Here is a 13,934-nt window from a genome sequence, read left to right on the forward strand (position 1 = left end):
GAAACTTAATGTTGCAGACAAGTGTAGTATGAAAGAGAGGCTGAGATTAGAGAGAGTCCTGGCCCCACTGGAATAAAGGGAAGGGTGACCTCAGGGCAGACCCCACCCAGATAAGCTTCCTATGTGTGAAAGGAAAAGGCCTCAGGAATTTTCTGCTTCTAGAAAGGAACGAATGAAAACTGCTTATAAATGCGATTCGAGCGGACCAGCTGGCAGCTGAACTTCGCAGTATCACCCACATGGTGATTTAAGAGTCACGGTTCTAAAAGGGATGTAGAATCTTGGTTTCAGAAAGCTGCCGGGGCCAGGCAAAATGTGGCAGGTGAGTCCCTTCATGGAGGCCCTGAGAGGCCATTGTGTGAAGTGAAGCTGTGAAAGTGAATCCTGGGCTGCACTGGAGAAGATGTTGGAGATGTGAGAGCTGTGAGGTGTCTGCTAAGGACCCCTGCATACAGGAAGTGGAACCAGACCAAGAGAGATGTGTTTTGCAGTCAGCAAAGCTGGAGGGGTGGAGCTGTCTAAGCCATTTGACAATAAATATGGGGCTATAGGATTTAGTTTTCCTTGCTGGATTTTGCTCTTGACTTGGTTCAATTATTTCCTCATTATGCTACTATTCCTCCCTTTCAGATGATGTATGTTCTGGGACATCCTATTTTGGAAGTATGTGATTTGCTCTTGATTTTACAGGGGGTTACAATTAAGAGATCGTCTTGATTCTCAGAAAAGACTTGGGCTTTGGACTTTTAAACACTGTTGAGACAGAGCCATGGGATGCCTTTGAAGATGGACAAAATGCATTCTTTCTTATGATACGGCCATGAGCCTATGGGAGCCAGGGAGTTTGGAATATGGTGCTTTGATTGAGAATGTCCCCCACAGGCTCCGGCATTTGAGTCCTTGGTCTCTGGTTGGTGGCACTGTTTGGGGAGACTTACAAGGTGTGGCCTTGTTGGAGGAAGTATGTCACTGGAGGCGGGCTTTGAGAGTGTACACACCTGTGCCATTTTGAGTTCACGCCCTCCGCTTCCTGTTTAGAGTTCAAGATGTAAGTCCTCTGCCTTGGCTCTCAGTGTCCAGTGCCTGCTACCACTGCTCCACCATCTTGGACTCTAACCCTCCAGAACCATAACCCCAAATAAACTCTTTTCTCTATAAGTGGCTTTGGCCATGTTATTTTATCAGAACAGCCTAAAAGTAACTAATACACCCATATTCTTGTAAGTAACCCCAGTAAAACTCATGGGTTCACCAAGTTGGATTTTGGTGGGATTCTTACTTTGGTCTGTCATTGGTTCCCAGTCTGGGATGAGTAGACATTTAATCACACCTCTCCAGGAATAACGTCACACAATAGGATCTTCAACACAGAGGACATTGACAAGGGGTAAGATGTTGCTGAATGGACTCACTGGAAGATTTTCTGGGTAAGCATAAATGACAACTTATTTCCAAAGAGAGACAAAAATCTGAATATGATTGCAAGCATAGAAAGAGCAGAGCCAGCCACAGAATGGTAGAATGTAATGTATCACAGACACTAAGCAGAATATGAAACTCCAGGAATTGGCCATTTCTAATGACTACTAATTCCAACTTCTTTGGAAAATCTGGAAGCTAGTAAAATCCTTGAGGTATTCAGGGGAGCTGTTTGATTAACAGAATACCTGGTCAGGCTGGGGAGATGGATTCATCAGTACGGTTCTTGCTTCACAGGCATAAAGACCCGAGTTCAGATCCCCAGAACTCATGTAAAACGTCAGATGCAGTGCTGTGCGCCCATGTGACAAGACTTTTCCTGGAGAGATGCAACACACACGTCTACTCATCTCACATGGGGTGCCCAAACAGACCAAAGTTCGGATACCAACGCGGTGAACCAATGACTTTTATTCATGTTACTTACAGGAATATGGGTCAGGTGTTACAGGAGCAGAAATGACTCAAAGACAGTTGTATTACCAAAGCCTGCCCCAGCATGGGTCACAGCTCACAAAACCTAGGAGCACACTACACAGTGTGCAGGCCCCTCAACAGGCTAGAGAATATCCCTTCCAAGTGACTCAGTTGGTCTAAACCTCTTCCAGGCAGCTGGTCTGGTCTCAAGAGTCTCTGCAGCTTGGTTTGTCTGAAAGTGATTCTCTCAGTGGTCTTTATTGCTTACTTTGGGAGAGAGATGCCTATTGAATCTGGTTAGTTTCAGGGACTTCCTGAAGCTATTTTGAGTTGTTTACCTTCCTGTTTAAGGGGGTTCTCTGCAGGATGGAATGTTTCAATCCCAGAGGAAACACTTTACACAACAATCTGTGTGCCCAGCAATGGCTAAATGAGGTGGAGCAGGATAGTCCCAGGAAGGGAACTGTCCAGTTAGTACAGACTACTTGGCAGAATTCAAGACCACTGGAGAGCCTGTCTCAGACAAAAGGTGGAAAGCCTCTGGGGGATGACCCCTGAGGCTGGCCTCTGACTTCTGCATGTATGTGCACCCCTACACACACACACACACACACACACACACACACACACACACACACACTGCACACATGTATGCACATGTACATGGAAAAGAGAAGAGGAGAGAGAGAGAGAGAGAGAGAGAGAGAGAGAGAGAGAGAGAGAGAGAGAGAGAGAGAGAGAGAGAGGATGGTGAACTTCAGTGTTTTGTGTCGCAGTTACAGCCTCTCATCGCCAGCATTAGTCCTGCAGCTGGCTGCTGCCAGGGCAGCTACTAAACCTTGTCTTCCAAATGGAACTGCACTCTTCCCTGTCGGATGCCTGCCCCAGGGAGTAGCATGAAGACTGGCTAGTGTGTTTCAGTGCACTCAGGCTGAAACAGCATCTGTCCAAAGAAGTTAGAGAGACAGCACACTGCCTCCTTTCCCTCTTCTTATGAGTTCCAGGCAGTTAAGGCAACGGAGCTGGGGCTTCAGTGAGCCCATAGCATCAGGCCTGTAATGTTTGCAGGAATCGTTTGGAAAAGCCACCACATGAATGGGTAGGTGGAGCCCTTAACAGATAAAACCAGGCACCCCTAGGGAGAGCAAACATCAGATTCCCAGAGTTACTGTACTAAAACATTCAAATATCCAATTCTCAGCGTGAAAAGAAAGAAGGCAACATAAGCTCTTTCAAGGAAGTTCAGACATCGAATTTACTAGACAGCACTTGAATTCTTTTCCATGCTCGGTGAGGTAAGGGAGGTCATGGACAAGGTAATCAGAACGGTGGATGAATAACTATGGAACATCATTCAAGGACATGAAAACTATAAAAGCGGACTAGGAAACTAGAGCTGGAAAGTACAGTAGTTAAGTGAACAGTGCACTAGAGCGCTCCAATGGCACAGGTAAGCAGGAGAGAGAGTGGAGTCCACAGGCAATTGAAATCACTCAGCCCTGTGTGACTTTGCTGGGGGGAGATATGAACAAGTGTCTGTCACCCCAAAGAGGACACCAGCAACAGACCAAAGAAAGGATTCCATCTAAGTTGGCCAGCCTGCCCTAGTGAGTCTGTGAGTTAATGAGATTTTTTTTTTTAAACAGGAGTATGTGGAGGAGCTATTTATAGGATCATGCATCACTCAAAGCCAGAGTATTACTGAAGGCCCCCCTCAGCATAGGTGTTGACTTGTGAAGGCTGTATCCCTGGAGCTAACCTCAGCTGGTTGCAGAGTGTCACCTTTCCAGCAATTGCTACTGCTTATTGAACCTGGGGGAGGGGCTTTGTGAATCCTGTAACTTCCAGAGCTTCCTGAGATTGTGGGGATTGTTCACTTCCTGAGACTGTGGGGATTGTTCACTTCCTGAGACTGTGGGGATGGTGTACTTCCTGAACCGTGTAAGTTTGCCTTGCTCATTCTTCAGCACCTCCCTCCTCCCTCCAAGAGGGAGTGTTTCAATTTGGAGGAATTCAGTACACAGCATCCAGTCTGAGGAGCAGAAACACAGAAAAAGGAAGGAGGAAAATGAGCAGAACTAAGGAATCTACATGTGGTTCAAGGCACATACTTTGGCAATACTAGAAGAAGAAAACAGGGAAAAACTGAAGAAAGAAGACCAGAAAGAATAAAAGCTAGAAAATATCCTCACGTGTGAAAGGGCTGGCCTACACCGCCATGAAGATTGAAGAGACCCAGCAAGGAGACGCTCCAGCACAAGCACGCTAAGATATGCGCTCATCGAACTGCAGAACCAAAGCAGAGTGAGAATACTGGAAGCAGAAAGAGACAACTTGAGGAGTGTACTGAATATGCAGCAATCAACAGTCAGCTTCTCATCAGAGGCCGTGGTGGGCAGAGGTGGGGTTGGTGTTTTTACACTGTCTAAACAGCAGCCATAACTGAAGGGACCAGGGCCTGTCGTCCCCCCCCCCCCCCCCCCCCCCCCCGGGACCAGTTTGCTAAGACCTCTGCCCCACCATCCCGTGTTGACTCATGTCTGTCTTCAACCAGACCCTCAGGAAGTACGCCCAGTCTGGTGGCCAATCAGAGTCCTACCCAGTCACAAGCAGGAACTATTCTAGTTATTTTCAGTCAGACAGACCCCTGACACAGCAGACAGACCCCTGACACCGCAACCACAAGTTGCTGACCAGATGTCGTGAGCCAATCATAAATTAATTCCTGTATCAGTAAGGGTCTGTACCCAATCACTTCAAAATACACTTAACCGCAGCTGGAATTCCCCTAAGCAGGCTTAAAAGGGACTGCCTTCCCCTTCCCTGGGGTCGAAGCCATTTTGATTGGACCCCAGCATGCTGGTTTTTCTGTCTCAAGGGTAAAACTACTTTCTGCAATTGCATAGAGGGTGTCTGCTGGTCATTTGGAGTGATCTGAGGACCCTTCATAGCTACCCACCCAAACAGTTGAATGTGGTGGCACACACCTTTAATCCCGGTGCATGCAAGGCAGAGGCAGGGTTATCTCTGGGAATTCCAGGTCAGTCTGGTCTACATAGCAAGAACCAGGTGAGCCAGGGCTACATAGTGAGACCAGATGACACACTAGAAAGAAAATTGATCCTGTACAGAATACAGTTATATTGGGAGAACTGAGGAAAAGTGATTTGAGAAAACAATATGAGATATTTAGAAAAACAATAGGAAAGTGGGTTGAATTTACCAATTAAAAGAGACATTAAAAAAACTGGATTAAGATAAAAGGGAAAACATGAGACAACTATATGATGATTACTGTAAACTTGCTTTAGACTCAAAGGAACAAATAATTTGAAATGAAAGAATGAAAAAAGAGAAGTGGGTGGCTAACTATGTTTAGTGGAAATGAAGATTGCAAGTTAAAAATCATTATGCAGACAAAAGACTATTCCATATTTTTTTTTTTTTTTTTTTTTTTTTTTTTTTTTTTTTTTTTTTCTTCCGAGACAGGGTTTCTCTGTGTAGCTTTGCGCCTTTCCTGGAACTCACTTGGTAGTCCAGGCTGGCCTCGAACTCACAGAGATCCGCCTGGCTCTGCCTCCCGAGTGCTGGGATTAAAGGCGTGCGCCACCACCGCCCGGCCTATTCCATATTTTTAAAAGTGTTTGCTGATCAAAAGCCTAGAACAAAACCACGTATGCTATGAATAACAGAATCCCAAACTGTAAGATGCAAATCTCAACAGACTTGAAGAGACTGATAACTGTTTCTGTGGTAATAATGGGAGCTTCAGTATCTCACTGTTAGTAATATGTGGGACATCTGTATGGAGATAGTAAAGGACTAGAAGACTTAAAGAGCATGCTAAACTAGTGGTTCTCAACCTGTCAAGAACCTTGGGGGTCAAACGACCCTTTTACAGGGTTCACCTAAGACTATCTGCACATTAGATATTTGTATTATGATTCATAACAGTAGCAAAGTTACAGTAGCAATGAAAATAATTTTATGGTTGGGGTCATCAGGACATGAGGAACTGTTTTAAGGGGTTTTGGCATCAGGAAGGTTGAGAAACACTGCTCTAAACCAACCAGATCTCATGTATGTCAAGAACATATTGGTGGAGACCAGTAACATAGAATACGCATGCTTTTCAAATGCACGTGTTACAGGATGAGTGATGTTTAGGACACAAGGTGACTTCCTGCAAGTCAAAAGAGGCTGTGTCACGAATCTTCTTTGTTTGTACAGGAACAGAAGCTAAAAGCCAATTACAAAAGGGAAATTGGAAAATAAGGGGATACATGGAATTTAAACAGTATCCTCTTAGACAAACATTGGGTCTAAGAAAAGAATAATGAGATGATAAAAACAAAACCACAATATCAAAACATAGAGGATGAGATGAAGGCAGTGCTCAGGAAGCAGTTTACTAGAAGCAAAAAAGTAGCCACGCAGTGGTGGCGCACACCTTTGATTCCAGCACTTGGGAAGCAGAGGCAGGTGGATCTCTGAGTTCAAGGCCAGCCTGGTCTACAGAGTGAGTTCCAGGACAGCCAGGGCTACACACTGAAACTCTATCTTGAAAAAAAGATCAAAACCAAATCAAAACAAACAAAAACAAACCAAAGAAGGAGATGGAGAAGAGAAGGGGAAGAAGAGGAGGAGAAGACTGGCAGAGAAATGAAGAAGAAGAAGAGAAGACTGGCAGAGAAATGAAGAAGAAGAAGAAGAAGAAGAAGAAGAAGAAGAAGAAGAAGAAGAAGAAGAAGAAGAAGAAGAAGAAGACAGAAGACAGGCAGATCTCTGTGAGTTCAATGCCAGCCTGATCTACACAGTGAGTTCTAGGTCATCCAGGGCTACCTTGTCTCAAAACAAACAAACAAATAAACAACACCCCGAATCAAACCAAACAAAAGAGGAGGAAGAGGAAGAGGAGAAGTGTCTACCACTCTAACTTTACATTTTAAGTATCTATAAAAGATAAAGCAAACCAAATCCCGAGTGGGGATGTCACTCACAATCTAAATGAGAAGATTCATAAGAACACTAGCAATGTGCATCAGCATATTTGATCATCTAGGTGAGCGGACATAACTTTCAAAGGGCACTGTGCTCTTTTCTCTTCTGTTGCTGTGATAGAATACCCCAACTTCCGGAATAAAGCAACTTCCAGAATAAAGAATCTAGTTCATCATGGCAGGGAAGGCACAGTGACAGGAGTGTGAGACCGGCCTGGTGGTCAAGAAGCAGAGAGAGAGAGAGAGAGAGAGAGAGAGAGAGAGAGAGAGAGAGAGAGAGAGAGAGAGAGAGAGAAAAGAAAGAATAAGAAGTGGGGCAGCTTCCAAAACCTCAAAGCCTGCCCACAGTGACATACTTCCTGTATCAAACCACCTCCTAAAGGTGGAGTAGGGTCACATGACCATGGCCCATCTGGAAAACAGGGAGTGGGCCCTTTAAGAAGGGTTGTTCTTGCTCTTTGGATTGCTCCTCCCCACCCAACCCCTTGAGGAGTATGGAGGGATGGGGGGAGCCTATCCAAGGGAGGATTCTACAGGGAAGTGTAGCTAGAGTTTTCCTGCCTGGCCCACAGTCAGGACAAATGTGTGTTACCCACCAGTCCCACAGCTGCTCAGACCCAACCAAGTAAACACACAGAGACTTATATTGCTTACAAACTGTATGGCCGTGGCAAGCTTCTTGCTAACTGTTTTTATATCTTAAATTAATCCATTTCTATAAATCTATACCCTGCCACATGGCTCGTGGCTTACCAGCATCTTCACATGCTGCTTGTCATGGCGGCAGCTGGCAGTGTCTCTCTCAGCCTTCTGCTTCCCAGAATTCTCCTCTCTCCTTGTCCCGCCTATACTTCCTGCCTGGCCACTGGCCAATCAGTGTTTTATTTATACAGAATGATATCCACAGCAGGGAAGCACCAATGGAGAGAGAATCGCCCCGGAGCCTATAAAAATCTCTTCCAAAGTCTCTTGGGCGGTCTTTCACCTCTGGGGGCCCCTCTCATCTCCTTGATGGGAACTGTCCGTCTATCCCCATGATTCTCAACCTTCCTAATGCTGCGACCCTTTAATACACTTCCTCACGTTGTAGTGACTCCTAGCCATAACATTATTTTCATTGCTACTTCATAACTGTAATCTTGCTACTGTTATGAATCACAGTGTGAATATCTGATATGCAAGAGATCTGATATGCGACCTCCCGTGAAAGTGTTGTTTGACCCCCAAAGGAGTCGTGACAGTCACAACCGACAGGTTGAGAACCGCTGGTCTGTCCTAATAGAGTTTGTAGTTTTCATTTTTTTTCCCTCTGTGGCTGGTGCTTCTTTGTTCTTTGTTCATCTGTAAACGGTGCTTTCACTCTGTCAGCTTTCTGTCTCTGTTATTCCCCGTCCTGACTCTCTCCTTTCACTATCCAGGCAGCTGTGTTAGGAGTATCTGCCTCAGATCTGTAGCTGTCACTTTCTGTCAGGGACCCCCCAAGATCTCCGCCACTCTCACTCTCAGGCACCTCTGCTTTCTTGTCCCCAGCCTCAGATCTCTAGTTGTAGCTGTGTCAATGGCCCCTCTTCTGTCAACTGTCACGTCACCTTCCTGTGGGACAGGGTTTCCTTTCCAGGGTGTCCAATTCTTAGTCCTTCGTATGGAATAAACTCAGCAGGACCTCTAGATGGCCACTGTCCCCTGAGAACCCCATAACCTCCCCAAACAGTGCTGCCGGCTGGAGACCAAGTGTTCAAATACAGGAGCCGGTGGGAGACATTTCACATCCAAACCACAATATAAACCAACTGCCCAAGTTGACTCCAGTGGAAATAGAAAATCTCACTAGACCGATAATGAGTAAAGAAAATGAGTGAATCAGTAACCAAAACTCCCAAAGAAAGAAACATTTTGGACCAGATGGTTTTTACTGGTAGATGCTACCATGTACTTAAAGACAAATGAAGACAGATCTTACTCAAACTCTCCACAGAAGCAGTAGAGGACAGAATGCCTTAAATAATATTCTTAGCTGGGTGGTGGTGGCCTTTAATTCCAGCACTCAGGAGGCAGAGGCAGGTGGATCTGAGTTCAAGGCCATCCTGGTCTACAGACCAAGTTCTAGGACATCCAGGGCTACACAGGGAAACCGTGTCTAGAGAAAACAAAAAACAAAACAAAACAAAAATCTTTAAATATTGTATTGTGCGTCTCAAATCTGATTCCTTTTTTTAAATTGTTTGTTCTTTGACAATTCATACATGTATATAATGCTTTTTTGACTATAATCTTTCTCATCCTCTCTTAATTCCCTATCATCCCTATCAACCCATGGAATTAAAGATGAAAATCACACAGTCATCTCAAAAGATGCAGAAAATGTCTTTGACAAAACACGACATCACTTCATTACAAAGATTATAGAAAAAATAGGAATGGAGGGAACATATCTCAACATAGTACAGGCTGTCTATGACAAATCATAGCCAAATCATCCTAAATGGAGAAAAACTCAAAGCAACCCCATTGAAACCCTAAACAAGACAGAGCTGTGCCCTGTCTCCACTTCTGTTCCATATAGCCTTTGAAGTCTTAGCTGGAGCAACAAGACAAATAAGGGAAAGAAAGTGATATAAACAGGAGAAGAAGAAGTAAAAATATCCCTGTTTGCAGATGATATGATGCTGTGCATCAAAGACCCTAAGACATCCACCAGAAAACTCCTAGAACAAAACAAAAACATTTTTTGCAAAAGAAAAATGGAAACAAAAGTGAGATCACTCACCTCGTGATTTCAAAAATGTATAAAAAGCTACAGTAATTCAAAACACAAAAGCTGGGCTCTACCTGGATGCTGAGAGCTTCAATGTCTCATTCCTTTTTCAGCATCACTGAAAAGATCCCCACCCATCTGTTATCTGTTGGCCTGTTTGATGGGGACTTGGGTCCCTAGCTAGAGAGGTTCCTTGACTGCTTCTTCCTTGCCCAAGGGTAGCTATTTTGTGTTCACTGTCTCATGCTCAGCCATTGTTCTCAGAGGTCCCCGCCTCCGGGAGGGAGGTGCCTCTGGACTCCAAAGAGCAGCCCTGATGAGTGTGAGATTCCTCACCACCATAGCAGGGCTTTCCCCAGAGTTCTGCAATTCAGAGGCTCAAACGTGGGACCTGCATTTTGCATATGTCTCAGGAAGCAGAAGCTAATTAAGCAGTGAATGAAAACCAAGAGTTCCTTCCAAAAGGCTCACGGGAGAGACACCTCCCCTCCATTCCTCAAGGCTTCATATGGGGGTATGCGAGCTTTATTTATTTATTTATTTTGGCCCGGGGATTGACTCTCCAGCCTTGTATGTGTTAGGCAAGCATTCTACCACTGAGTTATGTCCCAGGCTCCACTCCCTTTTAACTTTTTATTTTGAGATGTGGCCTTGCTAAGCTGCACCGGCCAGCACTAAACTTGCTCTGTATGCCAGGAAATCCTTGAACTTCTGATCCTTCCGTCCCAGCCCCCCAAGCTGCCGCCATCACAGGCCTCCTTGTGAAAGGCAGAAAACCCAGCTTCTATAGATTAAAACACCCACCCCCAACCCTGAACACCATGAATTTGTATTGCTGTCCACTGATGGACATAAACTACCAGTAGCGAGGCAGAAGCATATAGAGTATGTGTACTTGAGTGTGCTTTCCTACACTTCCCAGCTTTTTGGAACCAAGACCTTCGTGTGAAACCTGTTATAAAATGATCCAGAGTGACTTTTCCTTCTTTCGTCACTCAGTGTGGGCTGAGTGCCTGCCAAGGGCCCGCAGATGAATTTTTTTTTTTTTTTTTTTTTTGGTTTTTCGAGACAGGGTTTCTCTGTGTAGCTTTGCGCCTTTCCTGGAACTCACTTGGTAGTCCAGGCTGGCCTCGAACTCACAGAGATCCGCCTGGCTCTGCCTCCCGAGTGCTGGGATTAAAGGCGTGCGCCACCACCGCCCGGCTCTCCGCAGATGAATTTTAAGTTGAATCCACCAAGTATTGAAAGACGGTGTTAGAACAAGGAGACCCAAAGGCTTCCTCCTTCCAACCTCTTTGTCTGAGGCTTGAGAGGGGAGGGTGAGCAGTTCACACAAAGGCCCAGAGTGGCCAGCAGAGCCACAGCAGGTGGCTGGGTGAAGCTCTGCTTTTTTTGGGGCACAGTGAGATCATAGAGAGAGTTCCCCAGCTGCTCTGGCTTTCTGGTCCCTCTGCATGGAGTGCTGGTGGTTGGTTGTGTAACAGATTGCCAAGGTCATTCCCTGGGACAGACAGAGAATTGAACATCCAAGAAATAGAGAAAGAAATAGAGAAGACCAGACCAAGCTGTGGAGAAAAAGAACGTATTTCCTCAGGATGGGCAGGACCCAAGTCTGGAAGTCTGCTAAATGGACTCTGGGTTTAATGTTTTAAAAGGGTCCGCGGGTCTTTCCTTTTCTCATATTAATCCTGTTTAGATACCATCCCCCACCCCATGCCTTTTCAACATTTCTCTTCACAGTCTCTTCAAGGGACAAGAAGCTGCCACCTCTGCTGTCCCAGGGAGCCTGGTTTTACCTTCCCATCTGCCCTGTCTATCTACCTCTCCCTTACCCTGCCCTCAGTGGAGCCTTTTCTTGACCACCCTCTCCCTGCCCCCTCACGAGGAGCAATCTCTCCCAGGGCATGACTTTCACATCACTTCAGTTTTTGACCCACCTCTCCTGTGCCGTCCTCCTCCTCCCGGCAAGATAGCCTGGCTGTCCCTGCTCGCCACCCATCCCCAGGAGCAGGTCCAGAGACTCTCGACTTTCCCTCTCTCAAGACTCCAGGCGCTTCTCCAAGACATTTGTATGTGATTTTGCACTAATTGCATGAGGACTCATGGTCTTGGGAGGTGCCAGGCTATATAGGCTGGGGGACATTAACTGGAGGGGTTGCAGGTATTTGTTTATAGGGGAGCCATCATCTGTGCCTAGTGAATTTTCCAGTGTGGCTGATTTGAGGTTACCCGTGCTCCCAGACATAACCCCTCAGCAATGCCCTTTACGTACACCCAATAAATTCACTGGTTTCCCAAGCTGAACTTTGGGAGACTCTGCTTTGGTTTGTTGTTGGGACCTTAATAAGAGGGATAGCCGTTGTTTACATCTCTCCAGAGATGAAGTTCTCCGAATCTCCCACACCCTCCCTAGGGTGCTAGTCACATCAGCTTGATGCTTGTGTTCCCTGTCTGTGAGCCCTGAGAGGGTGAGGTCAGGCTTTCTACTCTAGGGTGCCATGGGAACTAAGAGGATGAAGAGGCAAAGGTATGCCGTGGACACAGCATGATTCACTCCTTACATTCCAGGGAGAACAGCCAGTGTCTTGTCTGTAACATGGTTTTAGGAAGACTTATGTCACTATTGTATCCATGGGACCCGAGGACACACACATGACCTTCCTGGACCAGCCTCTGGCCCCTGCTGTGAACACCCAAGCAAGCTGGACATCTCACTGCCTTCTGTTGCTCCTGGCATGTCCTCTTCCCTTGCTCACCTGACAAAGCCTGTGTGGACTCAGGCTAGGCAGAAATATCTTTGCACTCAAGGTACCTTACAGTTTCCCCAGCCAGCTGCCCCCCCCCCCCCCCCCGAGGGACGCTTCCCTAGCACCTGAAACTCGCTTGCACAAAGACGTTCCGAACTGAATGTTGGTACTGATGACATCCAGGAGACGCCTGAAAGGCAATGTAGCTTTCCCTAGGGATGCTGGGAGAAAGTGCTCACTCTTTCCCTTCTATAGTTTCTCTCCGGTTTCTGTGATGTCTCTCTAATTTGCTCAGAGTTGATGAAGCTTATGAGAAATGAGCCGTCATTTCAGCTTGGGCCTCCAGATGCTCATCGCTGCTGTATAGGTGGAGTTGGTTAATGGCACCCAGGCCGACAGAATACAAATTGACTCTTAAAACTTGTGCTGATTGTCTAGGCACGTGTCTGGTACAGGGTAAGCAAAATGAAAACAACCTTCTGACAACATGGCCTGTGTCACCCAGGCTCTTGTGACGTAAGCCACATTCTAAAGGCATTATGCTGACTGGGAAGGTGCACGCAGAGATGGGTTTCCAGGGAAACCTTAGTTGGACTGGATTCAAGAGGGGTGAACTCTGAAGGCTGTGTGACCCTGAGATGAATCATGGCTCCTGATTCTGCTGTGGGCAGAGAGGCCTCTGGAGTGCTGAAACCCAGAGTCGAAATGTGACTCTTGGAAAGCATTATAACATAAAAGAAAAGGCATGCTAGCAGAAGTGAGGGCTGTTATGGAGCCGCCCTTAAAAGAGCTTTAGGAGGAGAACTGCAGGCTGATGGCCATGTGCATCCATGATGCAGCTCCGGAGTGGGAGAGCATTAGGAGCTATGGCATCATACTCTCGGCAGCCAAAGAAGATTGTGTCTGAGCTAGGGTTCTGTTGCTGTGATGAAACACTGTGACCAAAAGAAGAAAGGATTTATTTGGCTTACATATCCCGAATCACAGCCCCTTGAGGGAAGTCAGGGCAGGAACTCAAATGGCGAAGGAGCCTGGAGGCAGGAGCTGATGCAGAGGCCATGGAGGGGTGCTGCTCACTGGCTTGCTCCTCATTGCTTATTCAGCCTGCTTTCTTATAGAACCCAGGACCACCAGTACAGGGGCGGCCCCACCCACCATGGGCTCAACCCTCCCTGATCAATCACTAATTAGGAAAATGCCCTACGGGCCTCCAATAGCCTGTCATGGAGGCAGTTTCTCAATTGAGGCTCCTCCTCTAGGATGGCTCCAGCTTATGTCAAGTTGACATAACATTAGCCAGCACAGAGTGTCTCCAAATCCCGTAGAATAGATGGAGTTTCTGACTTTCATAGGGACTTTATTTTTGAGGTGAGACAATCAGGTTTCAGGCCACCATGCTTCCCGCCATGACGATAATGGACTAAACCTCTGAACTGTAAGCCAACCTCAATTAAAAGTTTTCCTTGAAAAGAGTTGCCATGGTCTTGGTGTCTCTTTACAACAATAGAAACCCTAAGACCATGAGTTCCCACAAGC

The sequence above is a fragment of the Peromyscus californicus genome, unplaced genomic scaffold (assembly GCF_007827085.1).
Source record: "Peromyscus californicus insignis strain IS unplaced genomic scaffold, ASM782708v3 Scaffold_19__1_contigs__length_69161282, whole genome shotgun sequence".
Lineage (NCBI taxonomy): Eukaryota > Metazoa > Chordata > Mammalia > Rodentia > Cricetidae > Peromyscus > Peromyscus californicus.